We start from the raw sequence: 25,921 nt of genomic DNA, 5'->3' as shown, positions 1-25,921 counted from the left end.
ACACTTTCTGAATTAACAGAGCTTTATAAGATTGGTAGGGCAAGTACTCCTACCCATTCCTCCTTTTTCGAGAGTGTCTTGACTATTCTTTGTCTTTTGCATTTTAGAATCAACATCCCATTCCACACACACACACATAAAAAAACCTACCCAAACAAATAACAAAGAAACAAAGACAGAACAAACAGTTGGCATTTTGATTTTGATTACATTGTACTTATAAATATGGGAGTAAGGCACATCTCCATAATATTGGATCTTTCAGTCCATGAACATGATATATCTCATCATTGATTTCTGCCTTCAAAATATTTCTTAAAGTTCCACAATTTTCCCCATAGAGGTACTGCATATCTCTTATAACTAATACTAGTTCAAAATTGATGCTGATATATAGAAATACAGTTGATTTTTGTATGTTGTATTGTATGTATCAATCTTGCTAAATGCTTTCATTAACACATATCAACTGCCAATAATGATAGCTGGTTGTTTCTCTGTCAATCCTAATAGCTTTATTTCTTTATCTTGCTTTACTGCATTGTCTAGGATCTCCAGAAAAAACACTAAATAGTCGGAGTGATAGCAAATATCCTTGTCTTATTCTTGATCACAGAAGGACACTTTCAACATTTTACTATTATAATTTGTTTGCTATGGGTATTTTATATGACATTAAGGAAGTTCTTTCCTGTTTTTAGTTTTCCAAGAAGTTTTAAAAATCAGGAATAAATGTTGAATTTTATCAAATGCTTTTTCTGCTTTTTCTGATCATAATTTAAATGATCAGATGATACTTTCCTTTAACCTGTATTGCATTGGTTGATTTTTTTACTTGTTAACAAACTTTGAATTTCTGGAATAAACCAACTTCGTCATGATTAATGATCCTTTTTATATATTGCTGAATTTGGTTTGCTAATATTTGGTTGAGGGGTTTTCCATGTATATTCATGAGAGGAATTTGCCTGTAAATGTCCTATTTCATACTATTCTTGTCAGGTTTGGTATCAAGGTTATAAGATCCTTATAAAATAAGTGGGAGATTATTACCTCTTCTTCTATTTTTTTGAAAAAACTTAAGTAAGATTAGACTTATTTCTTCCTTGAATTTACCTGTGAAGCCATCTGGGTCTGAAATTTTCTGTATAGGAAGATTTTTGATTACTAAATTAAATTTTCATAATAGTTACAGAACTAGTCAGGTTCTCTATTACTTTTTGAGTAAACTTTACTAAGTTATATTTTTCTAGAAATTTGAACATTCATCCAATTCTTCATATTTAAAAACATAAAGTTGGTAACATAAGGTTTATAAGATTCATTATCAGCTGTTTAATATCTGCATGTCTCATGTGACGCCACCTTTGTCATTCCTGTTATTGGTTATTTGCTCCTTGTCACTTGCTCTCGTCAGAGGTTTGGAAAATTTATTCATCTTTTGTAACAATCAATTTTTGGCTTTCTTGGTCCTCTCCTTCACATGATTGTTTCCCACTTCATTAATTTTGCTCTGACTTTAATTCATTTCTTCCTTTTACTACTTTGAGTTTATTTTCTTGTTCATTTTGAGATGAATTCTTGGTCTATTGTTTTTCACCCTTTCTTTTTTTTCTACTACATTTATTTAAGGTATAAATTTCCCAGTAAATACTACTCACAGGCATTCTACAATTGTTATATGTAAGGTGTTCATTTTTGTTTAATCTAAAATATTTATAATTACTTTTGGGATTTCTTTTTAATTTTGAAACTTTTTTTCTAGATCTATTTTTGTTATTCATTTGCAGCTTGATTTCACTATGATATGATTCCAATTATTTGAACATGATTGAGACCTAATTTATGACCCAGCACATGATCACTTTTTGTAACTGTTCCCTGCGTTTTTCAAAATAATGTGAATTTTGCAGTTGTATGCAAGGTTCCACATATGTCTATGAGGTCAAGTTTCTTAATCTTATCTTTCAACTCTACATCCTTACTGATTTTTTCCATTTATTTTATTCCATCAACTACTAACAGAAGTGAGTTAACATTCACTGCTATTATGGATTTGTTTATTTCTTCTTGCTGTTCTGTCAATTTTTCCTTAATATATTTTGAGGTTATGTTATTAGGGACATTTAGATTTAAAACTATTCTATCTTCCTGTTGAATTGAAACATCAATCATTTATAAAGTGACTAACTCCAATAATGGTTTGGGCTTTAAAGCCTATTTTGTTTAATCAGTGTAGTTACACCAGTGTCCATGTGGTAAGCATTTGCATGGTATAGTGTTTTCCATTATTATTTATGTTCTACACACAAGGAATTAGTAGTAAAGGAACATACCCAACAGTAGCTAGGCATAAGTGGTACAGTCAGGAAGTCAACCCAGTTTGTCTCCAAAGTCTACGCCTCTCAACATCATGCGTCTCTTACAAGTTCCAAAGACAGAAGTCAGCTTAGGTTCAGCGGAAAAAATAATGGTCTCACTCTAATTTCTTTTTTTTTTTTTTTGTGAGGAAGATTAGCCCTGAGCCAACATCCGATGCCAATCTTCCTCTTTTTTCTGAGGAAGATAGGCCCTGAGCTAACATCTGTGCCCATCTTCCTCTACTTTATATGGGACGCCACCCCAGCATGACTTGACAAGTGGTGCATCTGTGCGCGCCCGGGATCCGAACCTGCGAACCCCGGCCTGCTGAAGTTGAGTGCGTGCACTTAACCACTACGCCACCAGGCCAGCCCCGGTCTCACTCTAATTTCTGTAGAGAATTTCTCACAGATTCCCATCGAATCGTGATTTTTTCACTTACTTTTGACTTAAATTTTCTCTCCTTTAATATTCTAAGGTAAGATAATACTTTTAAAAATCCGTAAAAAAAAAGGAAGACATTCTTAATCCAGAACTACAGTACTCAACCTCTTTCACTTATACACAAGAAAGAGAAGTCTTTAAAGTTTTGCTCTTTGCTTTTGAAATAGGTATGATTACCAGCAACCTCCACATGCTTGTCCGATGCCACTGAACTGCAGCAGAACATCTCAATCTGCCCTAACCTAAAAGACCCAGCCAGGTTGCAATGTAATCAAGTGGTTGTGTGGTTCTACTGAGAAGGAAAGCTAACTGCAACCCGACTTCAAGAAAAACAGTCAAAAAGGAAGAGTGCTAAACTGTTTCATCTCTCCTTGAACAGACACATATATAGTATTTTAACAGGGGCACTAAGCAACTTATGTAAACGTTACGGAATCCCATACTTTTTATATTTCTCACATTTTAATACTAAATCATACTTGTTAAAAAAATATGTAAACTATAAAGAAAATTGAAATTGCTCATGATTCCATGATCCAGAGCTAACAATATCTGATGTATTTACTTTCAGCTATTTTTTCCGTTAATTTTTTATGTATTTGTAATATATACAATAGTCCCCCCTTATCTGTGGTTTCCCTTTCCCCAGTTTTGGTTACCTGTGGGCTGCCGTGGTCCAAAAATATTAAATAAAAAATTCCAGAAATAAGCAATTCATAAGTTTTAAATTGCACACCATTCTGAGTAGCATGATGAAATCTTGCGGCATCCCGCTATATACTGCCCAGGATCCCTTAGTTCAGTGTATCCACACTGTATACGCTACCTGCCTGTTAGTCACTTAGCAGCCGTCTCGGTTATCAGATGGACTGTTGCGGTATCACAGTGCTTGTGTTCAAGTAACCCTTATTTTACTTAATAATGGCCTCAAAGCACAAGAGTAGTGATGCTGGCAATTCGGATATACCAAAGAGAAAAAGTGCTTCCTTTAAGTGAAAAGGTGAAAGTTCTTAACTGAATAAGGAAAGAAAAAAATTGTATGCTGAGGTTACGAAAATCTACAGTAAGAACTAATCTTCTATCCATGAAATTGCAAAGAAGGAAAAAGAAATTTGTGCTAGTTTTGCTGTCACACCTCAAACTGCAAAAGTTATGCCCATAGTGCATAAATGTTTAGCGCAGGAAAAATCATTGTATGTTTAAGGTTCAGTACTATTTGCAGTTTCAGGCATCCACTGGGGTCTTGAAACGTAACTCCCACAGATAAGGGGAAACTACTGTATGTACACGTGAATGTATATATGTGTGTGCATGTGTATGTATGTGTACACACACAAATTTGGAGACACACTGTATCTTTCGTGTGGATTCTGACTTGTTTCATTTAACATTGCATCATGCATAATTTCACGTCTTTAAAAATTCTTTAAAAATATTTTATTGATTGTGTAATATGAATGCACTCAAATTTATCCAACTGTATTGCCGGACAACTTAGTCAATCTCAAATTCTTCCCATTATAAACATATGAAAATGATCATATTTACATAAATTGCATCTCCTTCTTTATTTCATTAAATTAGAGTCTTGGAAGTGAAATTGCCAGATACTGTCAGTAGGGCCCTAATATCTAGTCTCTTACTTTTCCACTGTAATAATGTCCCCAAATTTATCTTCCAGAATATAAACTACATTTTACAGCCTCTTTTAAGTGTGGCATAGTCATATGACTATGTCCGAGCCAGCGGAATGTAAGTGAAAAGGGTTGTGGACACCTCTCAGAAGATTTCCTTAAAGGGAGGGAGCATGAAGTTCTCCTGGTAATATTTCGTTCCTGTTGATATATAGTATGGACGTTATTGCTGGAATACCAATACTGGATACTCCAAAACACTAGGTAAAATCATGTGTTCAGAGTAACAGAGCAAAAGATGAAGGATCTGGGTCCCTGACGACTGTGCAACCACCCAACCAGCTCTGAACTGCCTACACTTACTTCCCATAGAGAAATATAAAGTTCTATCTTTTTAAAACTATTTTGGATTACTTGCAACCAGATCTTTTCCAAACTAATAGAGTGGAAATGTTGCATAGAAGGCTTTGGAAACATTGAAGGCTCTTAACAGAGAGGGCCAAATCACTTCCTGGAAAGTTGAGCAAATATAAGCTTTTTCCAACACTATTGAAAGCACCCATCTTCCCACATTCTTACATTATCATTCCAAACTACTTTTTAGTAGTTAGATAGTAAATGAAGCATAACTTTGCATTTCTTTTATTAGCTTTTTGTATTAGAACTGCATTCCTCATTAACTATTGGTTCTTATATCTTGTTATCTTTTAAACTAAGATGTTAGTGCCTTTCTTATAATACAATAACAGCTCTTTACATGTGATGTTTGCCATCCATATTAGAAGTAGTCCCAGTTTTTTGTTTGCCTTTTAATTTCATTTATACCAATGTTTTTACTTGTAAAACTAGAGAAGCTTCATATTTGCAAATTCATTTGTGACTTATTCCACTTTTGTTAGCAAAATAATCCATTACTCACTATGCCTTCCTCCATATTATATTGTTTCATTTGTGTGTGAATATATGAAGTCTTATTTATAAATATTTTAAGAATATTATTTAGGATTTTAACAATTTACTTTTTAAAGAAGCTAACAACAACAACGTTGATTCTAAGGGTTTTCACAAATAAACTTGTACCTTGAAGTTCTAGAAACATAAGACTTTAAGAGTGGATTAGTGAATAAATAAGTTTTATTAGTTCACTGTGTGAGAAGAATCCTTTTTCATTATTCTTTTTAAGAAAAAAAAGAAAGAGAATTCCTTTTCCATCTTACTAAGGACAAACTTCTGAACAACAGGAACAACCCTTACCTCCAACCTTTTCTGCTGTCATCACATGACAGTTAGTCAGTCATAGGATTATAAAAGGATTTTCAACTCTAGGTCTGTGGTCAAACTTTCAGTTCCTGTTCCCAAAGGTTTAACTTTTTTGAAAAGACAAACAAGCATTTCATAAATGCACACACAGATAGATGCCCACTAAATTTTTCTGCCGCATATACTGGAAAATATCTGTTTGGCCTCAGCAAAATTGCACTTTTGTATGTCTTTACAAAAACATACCCTGGAATACTTAATAGTCTATGGAAATTTTTGTAAAATGTGTGACCTGCCTGTTGTGACCCAAAATATTTCTTTTGCAGCAATGACAAAAAAGTAGCAACAAATGTTTAAAAAAAACATTTTTCAATGAAGAAAAAAAGCTTTCACACTTCAAGAAAATTGTATCTTATTAAGAAAACAAAAAGAAATGTTGCTATCATCTGCAGGTTTAGACACATTATTTTCATAATGAGTTTCAAAATAATAAATACAAATCCAGTTGTCATTTGAATATAAAGGACTATGTACTATAATTTTACACGTGTATGTTACATATTTTACTGATAAATTAAAAATAAGAAAAGGCATATAAACTTCCATTTTTGTGAAGTAACAAATGTAGTAACCTTTTTTTCAAAGGTGTGTATTATGTGTTTAATGAACATACCTTTTTCCTACCCAGTGCAGTGCCGAAATTCTCTGTTCAGCCTTCAGAATCTTGTAAATAGATTCAAACAGGAATCGTGTCATCAGCAAGAGGAAAGCTAGAAAAAATATAAGTAGACTATTAACAGGGCATTGTTCCTTCCTAGTAAATATGTCAACAAATGACTTTGGAAGTAAGAGATCTCTAAGGTTTTCAAAATAAATTTATATATATGTAAATTTATATAAATATATATTAAAAAATATAAATATAATAAAGTTATTGTTTATGGAAAAAGAGACATTAATTTGACATTATAATGCCACCAGAATTAATCTATATGCATAAAAAACTTATATGCATAGAATTGTTATATGCATGTTAATCTCCTCAGAAGTTGTTCATTTTTGTCTAATTTGCATGTAAACATCCTGCAGATGTTTTAGGACCGGCAACCTTAAGGTAAATTCTTATCTCTTGGAATGACTTATGAGAGATCTTCAGGTGTCCTCATAGGTCTTTTCCTTGATTCCATTCAAATGTATGACAGCAATGGTCAACACAGTAATTGTCTACTGGGAGTGTCATTCAGCTTTCTCTCCATTCACATTCCTTGCTGTATCTCTCTCTGATTGTACTTCCTGGCTCCTCTTCAGAAATACTGCTCTTGCCACTTTCATTAGTGAACAAAACTCTGGCTTTGTTACCAGTTTCCCCAGGCTGGACAGAAATGGCCTCTGGCAATCCAGTTGAAACTCCCAAGACAGACTTCTGAAAGCAGGTAACCCGTATATGGCGGTGGCCACAGCCTTGGTTCCAGCTCAGTCTCTTCACTACCAGTTCATTTCATGGAGAACTGAGTAACGCTTCAGTGTTCATTCTTAGCATGCCGTTGATTATTCAGTTTTCATCACAAAGTTTATGATATTTGAGTAGTTTTATTACGATACTGTATCTATCTGTAGCATAATTGATAGGGAGGGATTTTACTTCATTCCATTATCAGAATTTTTGTTAATAAGCACAGAAATCCAAAGTCACCATGTTGACAAAGGGAAGACTCCACATTCCATTGGAGAGTATTCCAAAATGAGAAAAGTTATTAAAAATTTTGAACATCAGAAATTATGCTACTGTAGTAAGATAAAAGCTGTATAAACATAGTCTGCCAATTAAAAAAAAGTGTTTATTCATTAAAAATTTTACCAAAAAAATGCACCTCAAACTCTACTTTTTTTCAGTTAAGTGAAATGCCACATCTGACCAAATGTAAAGACACCACCACAGTAGACTTTATTCAAAACTGAAACAGAGAAATTTTGCCATATCCTATATGTGGGCAACACAGAAACACACAGGTGGTAATTTTACCCACAAGAGGGAGCCTGTATTTTTATATTTTTGTCACAGAACTTGAAAAACGTGAATTAAAATATGGAATTCTAAAAATGTTTGTTGATACTATAATCTTTATGTCAGGTCAAGGTTTGAGATAGTCACATTTCAGTTGGCATACTTTTCTTCAACTATAACATATTGGTATGTCAGAAGATTGGAAATATAGTAGGAATTTTTAAAAATTTCCTAGCTATATTATGATTAGTTTTTTTCAGATATAAGAATGAAGATGTAACTGCCAAAGCAGCCTGAGAGAAAATTCCTTTTAGGTGGTAGTAACATTAGTTGTGCGAAATTGACTAGAATTATTAGGAGTGCTCTGCACCCAAATTTAATTATGTAGAATTGAAATGATATTTCAGTCATCCTCTTATCAGAAAAGAGGTTTGTATAAACCAATAATTTTCTATGTATTTATGGAACACGAAATACCCTATTTTAAAAATTACTGTGATGGCCATTCTCACTAACATCACTTAAAACTTCCTAAGAAAGGGTGTAACTAGCATGACACCATAATGAACTTCCCTTTCTTAGAGTTGAGAAAAAGATCTTTCTTCTTTTTTTTAAAAAAAAAATCTAAGCTTGATTCCTTCATATCCTATAATCTCCCTAAAGAATACCTTAAATTACTAAGACTCTCTAAATAAATATGCTCTGGGTTTTGTAAAAATAAAATGTATTCATCAACTTAAAAACTTCCTTATAAAAAATAATTTTGGCAACTCTTACCAACCCAGAGTGATCTATACTATCATATTCACAGACATAGTAATAACCCAGCTGAAATTTTGGGATCCCCTGGAAAGTGCAAAAAAGACAGATGATAAACTGTCCCTTTCCCCAGAGTCCTCTTCTCAGCTACTTGACAATATTATATAACAGGGGCAGGGAGTTGAGGAAGAAGGGGTTAATCACTATTACTCTTCCTTCTGGAATTCCAACCTACCCATTAAATCATTGTTTTTTTTTCCCACTAGGGACTGTGAATCTAATGGACCTAAAATCAATACCTTATAAATGACATAAAAAATATACTCATTTTATGAACTAATGTATCCTAGTGTCTGAATCCTATTTACATCCTCTACCTTAAAAAGGAATAACAGACCCATTTCTGCCAGAAGGTTACTTAGTCACTCTGGTGACTTGCTGCAGAATGCGCTGTCGTACTAAAGTGCAGCACGAGGCAAAGACTGGTGGCTGCAAACCCACTACTGTAGAAACTTTAAACGTGGTGCAGTGTACTTGTGTAAGAAACACAATCAGGGAGCAGCATGCAGGTGGTTTCAAAGAGCTTCATCATGTTCTGAGGTGGGTTTACAGGTCTCTGTTTCATTATCTGGTCTCATTACTTACATAAAATTTTGAGTGCATCAAATATGACACAGTAATACTGAAAAAAACAATCACAACTTCCATTTAATAGTGAATTCTATAATGAATGAAAAAGTTGGATAAAAAAATCCTAAAAGGCAGAAATGCTCACTAGCATACCAAAGAGAGTGTAGGCAAATAAACGTCATGTGGGATCACACCACATTAAACCATAGTCACAGGACTGCTCTGGGGAGACTGAGGGCATTTCATCTATCAGATACAATAGTGAAACAACCAAAAAGCATACAGTGACTCTCTGTTGCTTTTTTTAATGTCTTAAGAAAATATGCTGATGAGAAGATGTTATATTTACAGAATATTCTTTAATTCAAAGAACCCACAGACTTACATCAAAAGCCATTCTTATCAATTAGAAAGTATTATGCTTAGTTTAAAAAAAACCTCAGTTTCCAATCTATTGGTACTTTATTTTGAGAATATCTTCTTCTACCTGTAATATTTTTAAGACATCACATATAGAGCAACTGTGTAAAATGCAAAAATATCTGCAATGCAAAGATACAAGTACGGCCACAAAAAAAAGAAGAAAAAAAAGAAAACTAAACACTAAAAGGAGATCTATTTTCCTGAAAAAATATCATTTGACTTATTATTTTTTGTTTGAATGGGAACAAATCAAAATAGTCAGAGAGTAATGAATAGGAAAAGCAACTTTAAAACAGACACTTTAGGAGTGAATTCTAGCAACAGGTCAGCATGAGATTTCCTGTTCAGTTTTACTGGCTTAAAATCCATATAGTTATAAAATTACAAAAGAAAAAAGAAAAAAAACTGCTGTTCTTTATTCCATTTGCCAACCAGAGTCATTTATCCCCTATTAGATAAAGTATAATAGACTCTACCAAAAGGGTCATTGGCCTTCCATTTAATGATATTGCCAGCCCCAATCTGCATTTTCCCGGCAATGTCCCTCAACACAGAATAAATGGCTGATCTCTTCACAATAACAGCTGATTTCTATTTATTAAGCTAAAAAGGTCACCATTTTCTACGGCTGGGCCGCCCTGCACTATTGATAATTTTATGCATAAACAAATGGCAAATTTGTGCCACATAAATATGCATTAGCAATGACTTTTTCCTCGGGCAACGCTCACCGCATGCAAATGTGTACCTCACAGGGCCTGGTAGCTTTTGTTTTAGCTCTTGAACAGTGAAACAAAAGAGCACAATAAACAATTTTAAAATTGCCAATCAATAAGCAATGCAAATGCAAAGGTAAATGGCAAGAAACTTGCTTAGAAACAACAAAACAAAAAGTGAGGTGGGGAGGGGGATAGTGGAAAGATTTTCTTTTTTATATTATTTCATTTCTTTCTCTTTCATAATGAAAAGGCTAGAGTACTCTTGACATAGAAGAGCTAGCTAGGCTGGTGCTAAAGCAGATGCCAGATGGGGAAAGTAGAAAATATACACATGTTGAGTAAACACACACACACACACACACCATACATACACACCAAAAAGGGGGTAAGAGAAAAACTGTGTTCCTATTTAACTTCAAATGCATCACACATTCAAACTTCTGATTTTCTATTTCAGAGATTTAAAGAATTTTAAAACTGGGAGGAGCTATAGAGATATATAGCCAAATCTCAATTCCACTACACTTTGCTATGCTGTTTTCTAATGTCATCTTCTTTGGACAAAGGGAATACATATGATCAGTAAGTAGGATATTTTTAGGAACGTGAGGAAAAGGAGTAAATGAGGAATACACAAATAAGAGATAAAAAGCATCTCACAAAACATCTACATGTCCAGATGTTTAGGATCAAAAACCCTTATCTCAGAACAATTCAAGAACAGTATCAGGGCACAAGGATTAATAAGGAAAGAGGCAACAGGTGTAAGAAAGCCTGGAGAAAATAAGTGTTACCTAATTTGAACAGGAAAACAAATGATAACTCAAGAAAAAGTTGGTATTTTTTAATCAAAAGTGAATTTTACCAAGAGATATTTTTAGTGCTATCTACCTACCATGCACTGTTCTAAGTGCTTCACACTTAGATCCATGACACTGGATCTTCACAGAAACCTCTATAGGTGGTACATTTTACAGTACAGAGGCACAACGAGGTTAGGAAACTTGATAGTTATTTAAGGCAGCAGTAGATCTGGCATTTGACCCAGTCTGATGCCAGCTTCACCATACTGCCATCTACTCCTTAAAACTCATCCCTTTTGACTCGATCAAAAAAAATCTCTTCCTAAATGTGTATATGGCTTTGCCTTCATATAAATAAGTCAAACTGTATTTAAAAATTTTAAATTCAGGACTCATGCGAGTTTTTTTAATCAAGTTATTAAAATACCTTTAGCTTCTGTAAAATACACAATACTAATTTGTATATTAGTACAAAGGTACATTAGTACATGTACACTGAAAACATACCATAGTCTTAATAATCGTTTGAAAACAGAAAGACATTTTGTGATCCCCATCTTGATCTTAATATAATTAAAGGTTTTACTATTACACAAAAGATTAACAAGCATTAACAACAAAGTAGTCAAGACAAATAAAGTATTCTTGGCCCAAATAAATACAGACGAACCTGACAATCTAAAACCAGCATGTAGCTCTGTCCTGCTCAGAGCCAAGATATTCTTCATGGGAGCCTCTTAGAATCCCAATATGGATACTACAAGTAAAACTTCTTTAGAGAAGGCAATGAAACTTCTCCTGGCAATATTTTCCCCATGATAATATCAGTGTTGGAAGATCAGGGCTGTTGCTAGCACATGGAGTGCCTCTGTGTGAATAAGAGAAAGATGCTCCTTAGGTGGACCATTCAGAAAATGTGTTACCTTAACAACCATACACGATCGCCTTGGAAGATACTTTATAGTTTTCTTAGCTAGAAAAGTGTTATTTCTAGTATTAGACCCCACCTTTTTTAGAGTTAAAGATTTTTGAGAACCAAGTATCCACTTATTACTACAAAATCAGTACTGACGGATTCCAATATGATAGTTATATATGTTAATTCAAATAATTACATAGCTGGCATACTTCCATTTTGCTATGTTTTGTTTTAATTTTCAGTCTTTGTGGCTGAACATATAAAAATTTGAGTATGGTTTTTCTTATTATCAACTAAATGCAACAAATGTGTGCCAAAGACCATTACTATATAACAGGCCAAAGTTTTAATGATCATTCCTTACCCCATTCCTTATGCTCTATGCAAGGTAAGGATCTCAAACTAAAACCAGGAATATTCCAGTTGATCCGAAGGTTGTCCTAAATTTATAAGTACTTGTATAGACTACTACGTAGAATGCACATAAATGGAAGTGCACAGGAAGTGTGTAAAAAGCTTCGTATGTTATATTGACACTGCAGTGTCCAAAGGCTCAATGTGGGTTTCACAGCCAGAGGCTGGGGCAAATAATCACATTGTGTGTCTCCAATCCTACTTTTATAGCAACAAAATTAAGTTTAGAGAGAGGGTATCTTTGAGGGGTTCAGAAAGTCATAGAGCAACAGGAAGCTCTAGCTAGGACTTTGTGTGGATGGCAGGAGGAGAGCCACCACCACATTTGTCCTGTGAGGGTCTACCAGCCTCTTTGCCTTAGATCATTCCTTTGCCCATCTCCTGCCCTGCTGACCCCTGACATGGGCTGACCCCTGTGGGCCAAGTTTCCCAGGTTCCCCTGGCAGTTGGCTTCCAGGTGAGTTCAGCTACTGGGAGGAGACTGGAGAGCGGGGTAAGGGGGGGCAACGTGGTGTGCATGTGCGTGTGCACGGGTGCATGACTATGTGTGCGCTCACACGCCTCAGGCTCTCTGTCTCTCTCTCTGTTTCATTTACTATTTTTTCAACATTTTATTATAAACAATTACGTATTCAAAATAGAGACAGAAAAACAGTAAAACAAACCCCCATCAACCATCTCCAAGGCTCAACATCTATCAACTTCTGCTATTTGAATTCCTCTCCCTCTTTCTCTAATTGGCCAGGTGTCTCAGGCAGCAGCTCTGTCTCTACCTGACTCCACCTACTGCCAGACAGGCCCTCTGGTCACAGCTTCCACCCGGCGACCCTGGTAACCCTGCCTCCTCCCTTTGTCTCCCAGCATACAGGTGGCAGTAACTTCTTGCTGTTCTTCACCTCTAGGTCACTCTTTTACAATTTATTATTGTCAGTGTGTAACAATTTTCCAACATTAGGTGCCTCTTTTTAAAATAATCACAGTGGCTTCTGTCTTCCTGCTTGAACCCTGGCCATATAGAGTGCTTATTTTATTTTGCTTTCTATCACCTACTGCCAGAATCATTATTTATCCTTTATCCATAGCTCCTTTGAAGCAGATCAAGACCACCTGAAGTACAGAACCCTTTCAACAGCATGGAGCCCAGAATGCTGGTCCAACATTGGCCATGTCTGAAGTATGGTTCCTTATGTGTGATATTCACAATATCTTCATGTGCCAGACATGAATATTCTTATTCCATAGCTTTTGTCAATTGCTTATTGACATCCTGTTTTTTTATTCACTTGTCTTAATCTATGGGCCAGTGAAAGAGCAACAGAGACCTACTACTGCTCCTGGAAATTCTATCCCAGTGCCTAACATCATGGGAATCTGCCCGATCTATTTTAAGGAGGTAGCTCAATTTGTCATGAAAATATATTTTTCCAATGGTAGATGGCAGAGACTAGTTAACCAAGTTTATGTCTTAGACAAGACATGTTTAACATGTAGGTATTTGTTTATTCATAAGAAAACATGACCTTCTGATGTTAGGAATGAACACCCCCCGCTGCATAAAAATGACTGATGTTAGATGGCTCTTACAAAATTACATTTTGAAAAATTATGGGACTATGAATCAAACATATAGATTAAATTTCCCTGAAACAGACGTGCTTAATAATTAATGGGAAAGGATACAAATAATATTTATGATTTTATCTTACCCAAAACACTTGAATAATTATGCAGTAATCATATAGCTAGATGAAGATATACTTACAAATCTGAACTCTAATCTGTGAGGAAATTTTAAACTATAAAAAAGATCTTAAAATTGAAATGATGGACTTAAAGCCACAAGCTGAAAATTTAACTTACTTTAATATAAAGTCTTGTTATAAAAAGATCAAGTTGAAAAGATGTGTTTTAAGGATAATTCACAAGGCTTTGTAATTTTTAATGGCAGCAATCACAATGCAAGTAAAGAATGAGGATGTGGCAGCGGAAAAAAGAGAATACAGTTAATAATTATAGAGTGTCCAAATCAAAGTAAGGCAAAACCAATGCTGATAGTAAGACAATATTTCAAATACTGGTTCCAGAACTGGTTTCCATCCTAAGGTAGGAAACTGGGTAAGTATTCAACACCCAGAAAAAGTCAACCAGGAACATAATGGGTAGGACAACTGTGCTAAATCAGGTACAATTAGGAGAAGAAGATACACTGAGCCCGAAATACATCAAACTTAAGAGTAGGGGAGGGGCCAATCATTAAGAACAATCAGATATTTGAAGGGTTCCCATTTGGAAAACTACAGACAGATACATTGTCTCGTGCTCCACATGAAAGAACAGGTGTTGTTTTTGTTTTGAAGGCAGGGTTATGGGGAGGTAGATTTCAGTGAATTGTGAAAAATAACTTTTTTAAAATGAGTTTTCTAGCAATAGGATTGGTTGGAGCAGGGCCAAATGATTGGTTTAAGCAAGGGCTCTGGATTCAGAATAGATCACTTTCTGGCTTTGCTACTTACTATCCAAGTGAGCTTGGACACAGCCACTTACCTATGTCCCGGTTTTCTCATCTGCAAAATCTAAATATGCTCTATACCAAGGAAAGGTGGAAGATCAAGCAGGGACTGTAGGACCATCTGTCAGAAGTCCAAGACCAGGATTTCTGAACTGAATAGTATATTGGATCATCAGATGCATTCTAATCTGAGAGTAAACTATTCTATTTCTCCAAGTTCAGGCATATATTTTCATACAATTTCAGACAAGAAAGCCTAGTACTAAATATTTAAAAGGGGGAAAAGTTTGCGGCAATTCTGCGTTATTACAAAGGTTTTAGCATCAGATAGAGAAAGGATATTCATTTTTGACCAAAGATAATGCTATGAAATAAAACTCAGAAAGTATTTTTAGTTAATAAAAGACCCATAACATCGTAAGTCAGATATATGCTTACTTAAATCAATAATATCCATTTTTAATAAATTAACAACAGTAACTTTATTTTCTCTTGTTTAAAGTCTCTAGTTACTCATGTTATAGATAATTCTTGGACACTGAGGCATCATGAACGAAGTACTCAGGCTTTCTGAAGACTGAGCGCTGCTTTCTTGCTGCTGTCAGCCAAGCCTTTCCATTACTCCTTCAACCGCGCCTTCTGTCACAGCCACTCAGCACATGGCAACCAAGCACACAGAAAAGTGAACTAAGCAGGGCTAAAGGGCATCTTCAAAAGAAGTGATTCTCAAATCCTTTTTGCGGTGCCCCGGGGTTCCCCTACTTATTTCAAGGAATGCTCTAAAATTTTTAAGAAATTCTTAAAATCATTTTACTTTTTCTCATCCTCACAATTATAGAGCTTTTTAGACTTTTCAAGGTGTTTTCACTCGAACTATCTGATTTGATTCTCACAGCTATTCTCGGAGATGGGTATGACAGTGGATGATCCCTCTCTTACAGACTTAAAAAAACTCAGAAAAGTTATGCCTTGACCCCAAATCAAAAAACTACAAAGCAGCAGAAAAAAGGCAGGAACCCAAGTCCAGTCTTCCTTCCTGTCCACCATGGTCTGTAACAGATCACATGTAGTACTTCAGGAACCTGCAGAGAAGTCATTTTGAAATCCATCAAACTATAGAAACATTAATTTACTTCTGGAGCTATGAACATTTATCGGGATTATGCTATGCTATTTACCTTCCCATTCATTGATAGAATGTTCCCCCTTTTAAAAATGGGAATAGCACAGTGGTTCTCAACTGAGGGTGATTTTGACGCCTAGGGGACATTTGGCAATGTCTGCAGACATTTTTGATTGTTACACTGTGGGGGGAGATACTACTGGCATGTAGTGGGTAGAAGCCAGGGATGCTTCCAAACATTCTAGAGTGCACAGGATAAGTCCCCAAAACAAAGAATTATACAGTCCAAAATGTAAATAGTGCTGAGGTTCAGAAACTCTGGATTAGCAGTATTTTTATTTAAGCCATCTGTTTTTGTCTCTTATTTTTGTTACATAATCATAATAATGCTTTCAGAATGTAACATTTGCTGAGTACTAATGACAGGTTTGGCATAAGGCTATCAGCTCTTGGGTAGTCACTAATTCCACAAAATGCCCTATGCCTTAATCTTTGCTGTTTGACAATACATTGAACAGTGGTTCAAGTGACAGAGGTCACCATTACGGAGATAAATGGATTATAAAATAATTCGTCACGGTATTTATAACACTTTGCTTATCAGAATGTTGGAAATAAAGCGATGCAGATGGGGTAAGTCAGAAGCATACATTTTGATAACATGAAATGAAAACAGAAATTTATTTGAGTTCAGGGAGTAACCTTTGACTTTTCCGTTATGTATAACATACTTAAAAAATTCACAACAATGCACATCCAATCTTAAAAATGAATTTGGTTATCTCTTTATGTGTGAAATTATTTCAAAAAGCATTATAATAATTAATAATATCCTCTTCACAGAGAAAGCTGTCACTCTTTGCCCTTACCCTGTTCACATTCTTCACTGAAGCCTGGGCTCTCAACTCTGTTTCCTATGGAAAGATTCCAGGGTACCATCTCCGGACTTAGTTCCAGGCTTAATATTAGCCAAATAAAAGCCCTGAATCCAGGGCAACGAGTTGTCTTAGTCATAAAGATGCCTCATGGTATCTTGCTTCCTTAGTCTTTACCCTTTGGTGTCCTCAGATATGTTAGCACCTTAATAATGAATTAGGGATTTAGAGACTTAAACTTTTTTAGTTCACATATCCCTTTAAGAAGCTCATGAAAGCTACAAACCTACTTTATAGAAATTCAGATTTCCAGGTTGAGAGATCATTCTCTATGGGTCTCTTGTATTTCTGTACTTCTTGCAAGTGAAGGCACCAACTGCCTTTCTTCAGGACTACCCCTGTAAGGGTATTTGTATAGAGAAAGCCTCAGAAGATAGAGCTAGTGTCTCCCTCCAGAGCAAAGGGCAGGTTTGTTTACTGCCCAGTATAACAAGGATAATGTCTCACTTAGTGAGAAATTGTTAGGCCTGCTTACTGCCCGATAGAAAAGAGTCAGGTTCCCTAAGCTCAGGTTTTTCCCCGCTGAAGTACAGGCATCACTAGGCTCTCTTTGAATCCCATGTGGGAGTTAGGGCTCAGGGAACTGGTACAAATGCTAACACTCTGGTTACTACTACTGCTGTGAGTGATAAACTGTCCTTTGTCTCTGATCCAGGATTCCAGTGTCTTCTGCCAGCATCCATGACACGGGCAGGATGATGTATTAGCTTGCAAATAGGGTAAAAATCTCAGACCCTTCACAGTTCTTAACAATGCACACAAATAACATTAAGCATATCATTTTAACAGATGGCTATTTTGTCCCCATATCCAAATTCAGAAGGCTAAAAGTGTCTATTTTTATTTCTTAGTCAGTAAACACAAGGGAATGACCATAGATTCTAATATCTGAAAGTACCTTACAAATCATCCAATACAATGTTAAATTTATTTCAACAAAAATGCATTTGGCTAATAATAATAGTAGTAATAGCATTAACTGAGTGCTTTCTAAACCCCAGGCACTTTGTTAGGAGCTTAACAAATATAACAAGTTCATTCTGACAGTAACACTGATCAGGCAGCCATTATTAACTTTATTCCACAGGAGGAAACCAAGACCTATGTAAATTAAGTAAGTTGGCCAAAGCTACATAACCAGTCAATGTCGGAGCCAATATCTAGGTTCAGAGATGGGATGTGAACTTGGCTTGTGTCCTTAATCACCTTTCTTTTCTGTCTCCCACTTTGAGACACACCCTGTGGTACAAAGGCATGGTCCCTGTCCCTGAGGGGCTCACACTCTAAAGAGAGAGAGAAATTAACAAATAGGTAGCTTTCAGCAGAATGCCATAAGGAGTATGCACAGGGAAAGAACCCAGCATCTCCTGGGAGTCTGCAGAGCTTCCCAAACAAAAGGATGACTCAGATGAATCTTGAAGGATAATTAGGAGTAGAAGAAGAAGTAGGAGTAATGCATTTCCTGATTTTACACGTGAGGAAATGGAAGCCCAGACACAAGGCCAAAGTCAAATAGCTGCTTTGAAAAACAGGGTTGCCGTTTGATGGCTGATGAACTTTTACTATCCCTTGCTGCCCTCAAAGATTATTCCTCACTTTTTATCAGGAAATGGGCAATGCTCAGTATTAACTAGTGTATATATCTTTATTATACCTCTTTTATTATTCTTCTAAAAATATAAAGTCATTAGGCATTGGGCATTCAAGGAAATAATATATGAATACAGTATCATAAGAGTATCTCTTTGCTAAGATGGGCATAGCACATTCAGAGGGTTAATAAATCACTTGGAAATTTAAATGTCATTTTCTGTTAGACTTTATTGAAGGACTTATCATGATTACAGACAAAGCTCCAACAAGGTCAACATCAATGTTCCAAAGGCATGAGCAGGTAAGCCAAAGAGAGATCAAATAAATTGTTTAAATGTTACAGCATAGGTAGTTCTCACGAATGCCTCTGCAACCAGTCTAACTTCCATTAACATAGTTAGAAACTCTGATATGAAGAAAATTACTGTAACTTCAGATATTACTCTAAGGAGCTATTGCTGTAGAATAGAAATGAAGAGATGTAGATAAATCTGCTAATGTTCATCTTATTCACATAAAGCGTGCATATAGGAACAGAAAACAGAAGGAAGAAATTCAAGGAAATCATGCCCAATAAAAAGATTTGAGTCCAGTTGCAACACTTGCAAAGTTATGGGTATAGTATGTTCATATAGATTTTAATAGAGATTTGGTATGGTTTGGTAGACGATACTCAGAATCAGGGAAGTGAGGTAACAAGGAGTATATTTATCAAAACAGCAAAATATTACCACAATATTCCTGGTTGGCCAGACTCTCAATTTTTTAGGACAGTAGCAACACCACCACCATCACTTGTATTTAGTGTCACTATACGAAAGACACTACGATGGTTGCCGGGAAAAATGGAGATAAATATGCTGTGAATATGCCCTATAGCTGTCTAGTGGAGGTGGAGGCAGCAATAACACACAGCTAAATAAAATACCTACTGTAATTCATCCAACAAACATTTAGGGAGTGCCTTCTCTGAGGAAGGCCCTATGATAGGCTGACAATTAAAGAAATCCAAGTGAGAGGTGCAAGTGAGGATTTGAACTAAGAGGAAGAAAAGGTGCTAACAGCTTCTTGCATTTCAAAGACAGTTATTTCTAGTTCTTACCTGAGCCAGAAGTGAGCAATGGGGACAGGGCACCAGGATCAAAGACAGCCCAGGATCAGAATTACTGACATCAATATTATCAATAGTATTCAATCTCATCAAATCGAGGGATTATTTTAGGGATGAAAAGGACTGGATATTGTTCAACAGAATTTAACTAAAAAGGAAACTAATACTTGAGGTATTAGTTCAAAATGAGGTAATACTTCAAAAAACACCTGAAGTTGCATAGATAAAATTTTGACTGGGATTTTTTTCTTTAAATACTCAGAATCACACTTAGGATACTGTACTAATTCAAAAAAATCCTGTCACGTGGGAAACGCTTTTCAATATATAGAGAATATCTGAGGATATGGTTTATTCATCACAGTTTTAAACCAATATAAGGATCATTGGATATGTAGCATTCATCCAACTGTTGCAAAATGTGTCCTCATTAGGAGAGGATACAAGTTTTGTGAGGCCTGAAACTTACATGATTTGGGATGCCCTCTTTAAAGAAATACAAAAATATGACCTCTTCATATCAACCATAATTTCACAGAGAAGAGTATATAAAGAGTAGAATTTTATAGAGAATTTCATAGAGACTTATAGATACAAGAGAAAGATAATTTAATTTTTCCGAGGGCATGGTTGATAGAATTTTGTTATTATCCTGGTTGTCCTGGACAGTTGAGAAAAGCTTCTTTCATCTGTACAACTTATTTTTGGTAAGGTCATGTTAAATTTTCAGACTGTATTAAATTTGAGAAAACCTTTATCAAGTTTCTTAGGAGCTATAGGATTTGGAAGAATTTTCCACCAACTAGCTTTTGGCTCCATACATTCAAAGTCAGCTACTCTTCCACTACCTACATGCTTCCAGCGTCTGGTGACACAAGGAGATGTTCAAAAAATGGTGTGACTCTGGCCCTGAAACTTGCAGTTACGTTGTCAGGTGAGCCAGCAGTAGGATCATTCTTAGGAGCCATGCCCATCCTGAGACAGCTCCTAATAACACAACTAAAGATGAAAGTGACCGTGGATGATGTAAATACATCCCACTCAACCTAAATAAACTAAGTGTCTCTCCAAATCAGTTTTCCTTGCCATGACCCCCCAAATGCCCACATCACTCCAACACTATAGGTAAAGGCGAAATGTGATGGAAGGGACGTTGGAATACAAATAGATAGTGACATTAATCATTTTGCAAATTTGACAGAAACATATGCCCATGTGATCCCTTTACTGGGGCTCAACAAGGGCCATGGTGGACTTAAGCTTCACTTGCTTCAAGGTCCTTATCCAAGTTTTTAACTTTTTGCGACCTTAAACTTCAGGTCATTGCACTGGCCAGCAATTAACATAAACTATTGTGTTCTATAAACTTATTATAACAATTCTTTTAAAACTTAGATGGCTATGGCAGTATCTACAAAATAAATCTTCAGCATAATGTACAAATACCTCTGGACACACCGTCAGAGATGGAAGAAGGGTATGAACACATTGGGAACTGCTAAGTGGCAAAAAACTAAAACAATGATGAGCAAAAAAAAAAAAAAATTAGGGAAAAAGAAACTACTTGGATTATGTAATTTAGAGACATACATTAAAATTCCACAAGGTAGGCATTTGTATACCAAAATCAGCACTGGCAGGATTATGAAGCTTTATTGATTTTTCACTTTCATTCTAATTTTTTTAAGCCAAAGGGAGTAATACCACCACCCTGCTGACACAGCATATTGATGCTACTTCCTGAAAATTGAATTATACTTTTCTACTTTACTCTTAGAACTAGCTTGTTTATGGAAGCTCTTTAACATGTCTCCTCCCCAAATGGCATAAATTATCAAATCTAGTTTCTCTCTTTTGATTGTCTTATAGCGTGTCTAGTGAAATAAATCACCATGACACAACAATAAATAGAAACAGAACAGAAACAGCTACATTCAATAGTAAAGTGCCATTTTTAACATTATTCTGACAACCTTAAGTCCTGCAAAAAAAATAAGATATGAAAGTTGCTCCCGTAAAAGCATCAGAAATACATGCATTTGTCACTGTAGATTCAAAAGCTAAACAAAATTCTGATGTAGGGACCCCACGGAATTGATGAAATGTATCCATCTGTTTGCCTTCATGTAAATAATGCTCACACAACCAGTGCTAGGACCTCTTCTAGGACAGGCCCTGAGACTTTCATTACATCTGTCACTTCCCCTGTTTACAGCTGCCTCATCAGTCACTCGTGGGGTTTTCCTCCTAAACACTCAAACAGCATCTTGAGGAAACAGCACCAGGAAAAAGCTATTTCTATATTTCTCCTATCTCTACCTGATTTCTGCCTCAGTAACTAATATTAATATCCAGTGTAACCACTCTTCATGGAAGCCTGGAAACACTTCAAGACAGCCCTTTGGTTTCTCATTTCCGTTTCTTGAACCCTGAGAGGACTATTCCATAACCAAATATGAACACCTCCGAGCAAGCGCTCACACTCTGGGGAGCAGAGTTCCTCTCACACTTTCTACTTCTCACATGTGGCACACGAAATGGAGTCATCAAAACGCACAGTATCCAACCATTTGAAACAGTCTACATTATTAACGTCTCTAACAAAACTCCTCATAGGGAAACAACAGCACACTTTAACCCTTACCTGTGGATGGATTAGATTGTTTCAGTGGCTGCATCTTCCTGAAGGCAACTGTGTTCCCCTGAAAATTAAGTGAACTTCCTGCACACAAAGAAGCTTGGACCCAACAGAGGGATGAAGCAGGCAGCGGCCAAGTTAGGGAAATCTAATCTATGGAAACCGAAGAAGGCATTGCTGTTGGTCTTCAGCTGGCCTATCACTGCGTTTTCTGTGCCCTTTCCTCTTGAAGAAAACATGTCAGGTCTTAACATCCAGGAAAGGTAAAAAATGGAATTCCAGTGACACAGTGCAGTATGGGAAACAGCCAAGCATTCCCAAGTCTGCAGGATTTTACATTTAGCATGATAAATCTCCTCTCTCTATATATATACGTGCACATATACCTATACATATACACACATAAATTCATATATATGTGAATTTATAAATAAAAGAAATTATACATATATACATATATGAGAGAGAGGGAGACATACACACACACATTCACATTTCTATTTAGTTTCTTTTATTGGCAGCAATTTTTTCCTTACTCATTACTCTCTTTATTGTTGGAGGACCTTAGACCTTAGTATTCTCCTCTAAAAACTAACTTTTCCTCCAATTCCCTCTTGTTTAAGAACACTTATCTATTCAGAGTCTTTGTTGCAACAGAGAAAATTAAGTGGAGGAATGATACATGCACTGGCTATTTCAGACACCTCTAAACACTTTAATCCTGAAATTTAAAACTGCATGCATGGTGTATCTAGCCTGAAGAAATTTGAAGGGAAAATGTGTGAACACGAAACTCCTTGCTCTGCATCATTTGTGGTCCCTAAAGGATATTTTGCTCTGTGAAACTAATTCTGTTTTTTTACATGGTACTTTTCATTTGGTGCATCTAATATGCTGCCTTGAGACTACCTGAATCAGGACCTGTGTGTGGCATCAAGCAGACTGATTTTGTTAACGAATATTAAATATAAACTTCCTTTTACTCGGTGTATTATTTTGGAATATGTCTCATCTTTGAAATCTGAGCCACTCGTGAAAAGAATAAAGGAAAATTAAATCTGAGAAATAACATATCCTAAGATAGTGCTGGAAAAACTTCATAATATCTTTCACTAGAACACCAAACAAGAGCTTATCTGAGACTCCATCACGGGACATTTAGCTTCTGAATTAGCAGAAATATCTCTTTATAAGCTGATATTATTTCTTTAAGATATGATCATCAAAATTCACCTGCCTCATATTTTTTCATGAAGTTTTCAGTAGCAATGCTGCAAAATAACTTAATGGGAAAAGTAACTCTGTTTCACATGATTGTGAGAACTCCTCACTGATCAATTAGGAAAGTCACAAACATTTGAGACTATTTTACACTGAACGCACAATGCCCCTTCTACAGAGCCCCTGTCCAAAGCTTTGTGTCCTTGGTCAGGACATGTGAATTCTGAATAGACCTAGCCATGGTTGACAACAATCAGGTCTTAGACCCGTGCTTTTTTTTTTTTTTTTTTTTGTGAGGAAGATCAGCCCTGAGGTAACATCCATGCCAATCCTCCTCTTTTTGGTGAGGAAGACAGGCTCTGAGCTAACATCTATTGCCAATCCTCCTCCTTTTTTCTCCCCAAAGCCCCAGTAGATAGTTGTATGTCATAGTTGCACATCCTTCTAGTTGCTGTATGTGGGACGCGGCCTCAGCATGGCGGGAGAAGCGGTGCGCCAGCGCGCGCCCGGGATCCGAACCCAGGCCGCCAGTAGCAGAGCGTGCACACTTAACCGCTAAGCCATGGGGCCAGCCTGACCTGTGCTTTTTATGCTAGTTTCTCCTTTCACCTTTGACACAGGTGTCAGTTATAAGCATGACCTGGCTATTTAAATATAATGTCAAACTCATGAATAAGTAAGAAAAATATCTTTTGAAGATTTGAGAAGCAACAGTTGTGGCATTCTCATCGTGATTTTTGATGATCCAACTTTCTGACAGTAGCAACCATGTAAAGTGACAGGGCAGTATAAGCAACAAGAAATCACTCTCCTATGCAACCAACATGTTCTCTAGATTTCTTTTCCTAACTAAAGAATTATCACTTCACAGTTTTAGAAGGCAAATCTGTACTCATCAGGCATTGTGATCTTAAGAAGGAAGAGTCTGAAAAATGCTAACACTTTTTATTTCTTAGATAGTATAATCTCTGCCACCTGGACACCCATACACCCCACATGGGCCTCCACAGACAGACATACACACAAACAAATACACCCCAACACGGCCCTCCTGCTAATCTCTAATCTACTCATCACCCTAACTGCCAGACACTTCACTGAATTAATGATTTTTTATATTTAACAGTCACAGACGTAAAGGTAGTTATGCAAAGTGGTTTACAGTTTTAACTTAGACGAGACTAAAATATAGTTTTGATTCTTTCCTATTCATCTGCTTAAGTTTCTTCCTTGTAATTAAATTGTGGCTCCAACCTATAATTCGGTCAAAATCTTGAACAGTGACTGATGCTTATTACCAAGGAGGCTTACCTAACATGATGCATATTTCAGAGGACAGCATTTACGGTTTTTAAATCACTGGGTCTTTCTGTTCAAAATAATCAGTGCTGAGCTTCATCTTCTGCAGCTTTCCTGTTCTCAAAGGCTTTTTTCTTTCTTTCCAATAAAACAAGCTGTTCTTTCCTTTCTCCACATATCACGCACTAAAAAGCAGCCCAAGACTGCAGGCTGGGTATCCGGAAATGGGATTTCATTAACTACTACGAGTGACCCACAGGCTAAAACAATTAACCAAAATAGGTAAAATCTCTACGCTCTCCCTTAAATATTGCTGAAACTACAATATTGCTTAAAATAATGAACAGATCCTTCACGGGAGGCAAATGACTCAACAAGCCAAGAAGGTATGATTCCTTTTAAGACAGTCTTTTGTATTCTCACTGCATTCCCAGGGCTTCAGGTCGGGACAAGGAACTTCAGGAAGTACAGCACTGTGGAAATATAGCGTCTGTGGGTCTGGAACAGTGTGTGACTGCTTGGAACAGTTTCCTAAGGAAAAGAACCGCACAAGGGCATAGTGCAGCAGCTGCTAGCTCATAACCAGCACTGTCTGCTCTGCAGGGGTAACGATGCTTCTTCTCAGAGTAGCTTAGAGGTACTCCTCAGCCAGCTTCCACTGTCCTCACCCTTGTCTACTATTTCCTATTTCCTTCAAATTCTCACTTCCATATGGATTTTGGATGACAGATTTGATGATAGATGCATGTTAACTACCATGACAAACCATTACCTGTCCCCCGCAATAAACATTACTCCTGTTTGCAAAATGACAGCTTCTTCAATAATGGCAATTTTAAGTGAAAAGAAACTGGACTTGAAAAGATTTTGTAAAACATTATCAAAGTTCTGTTCCAATTACTTGTCTTTTAAAATGTATATGTATTCTTACTATTTAAAAATAGTGTCAAGATATTTTATTCCATGGAAGTGAGTAATAAAGTACAAAATTAGCTACATAGAAATGTTATAGTCAAATATTCTGTAGTTGTACTAGTAACAATAGTGTTAATAGTACCTGTAGAGCAGTTGCGATGTGTTACACATTATTTCTAGTGTTTAATGTGTTGTTTTTCCATTTT

The 25,921-nt window shown here is 36.1% G+C and overlaps 1 protein-coding gene across 2 annotated transcripts in view; it reads right to left on the bottom strand.

Moving 5' to 3' along the window:
• The window catches only part of SOX5 (SRY-box transcription factor 5), a 964,162-nt gene that overhangs the window by 704,496 nt on the left and 233,745 nt on the right, over positions 1–25,921 (bottom strand). For both annotated transcript variants that reach the window (XM_087442676.1, XM_087442678.1), the window contains one exon: positions 6,373–6,469. The gene's annotated coding sequence lies outside the window, so the exon portion shown is untranslated. The remainder of the gene's footprint in view (positions 1–6,372; positions 6,470–25,921) is intronic.

The sequence above is a fragment of the Ceratotherium simum genome, chromosome 17 (genome assembly GCF_057802395.1).
Source record: "Ceratotherium simum simum isolate JZ-2026a chromosome 17, ASM5780239v1, whole genome shotgun sequence".
NCBI classification, from domain to species: domain Eukaryota; kingdom Metazoa; phylum Chordata; class Mammalia; order Perissodactyla; family Rhinocerotidae; genus Ceratotherium; species Ceratotherium simum.
Note: the sequence above shows the minus strand (reverse complement) of the source record. Positions and strands in the feature narration are given on the sequence as shown.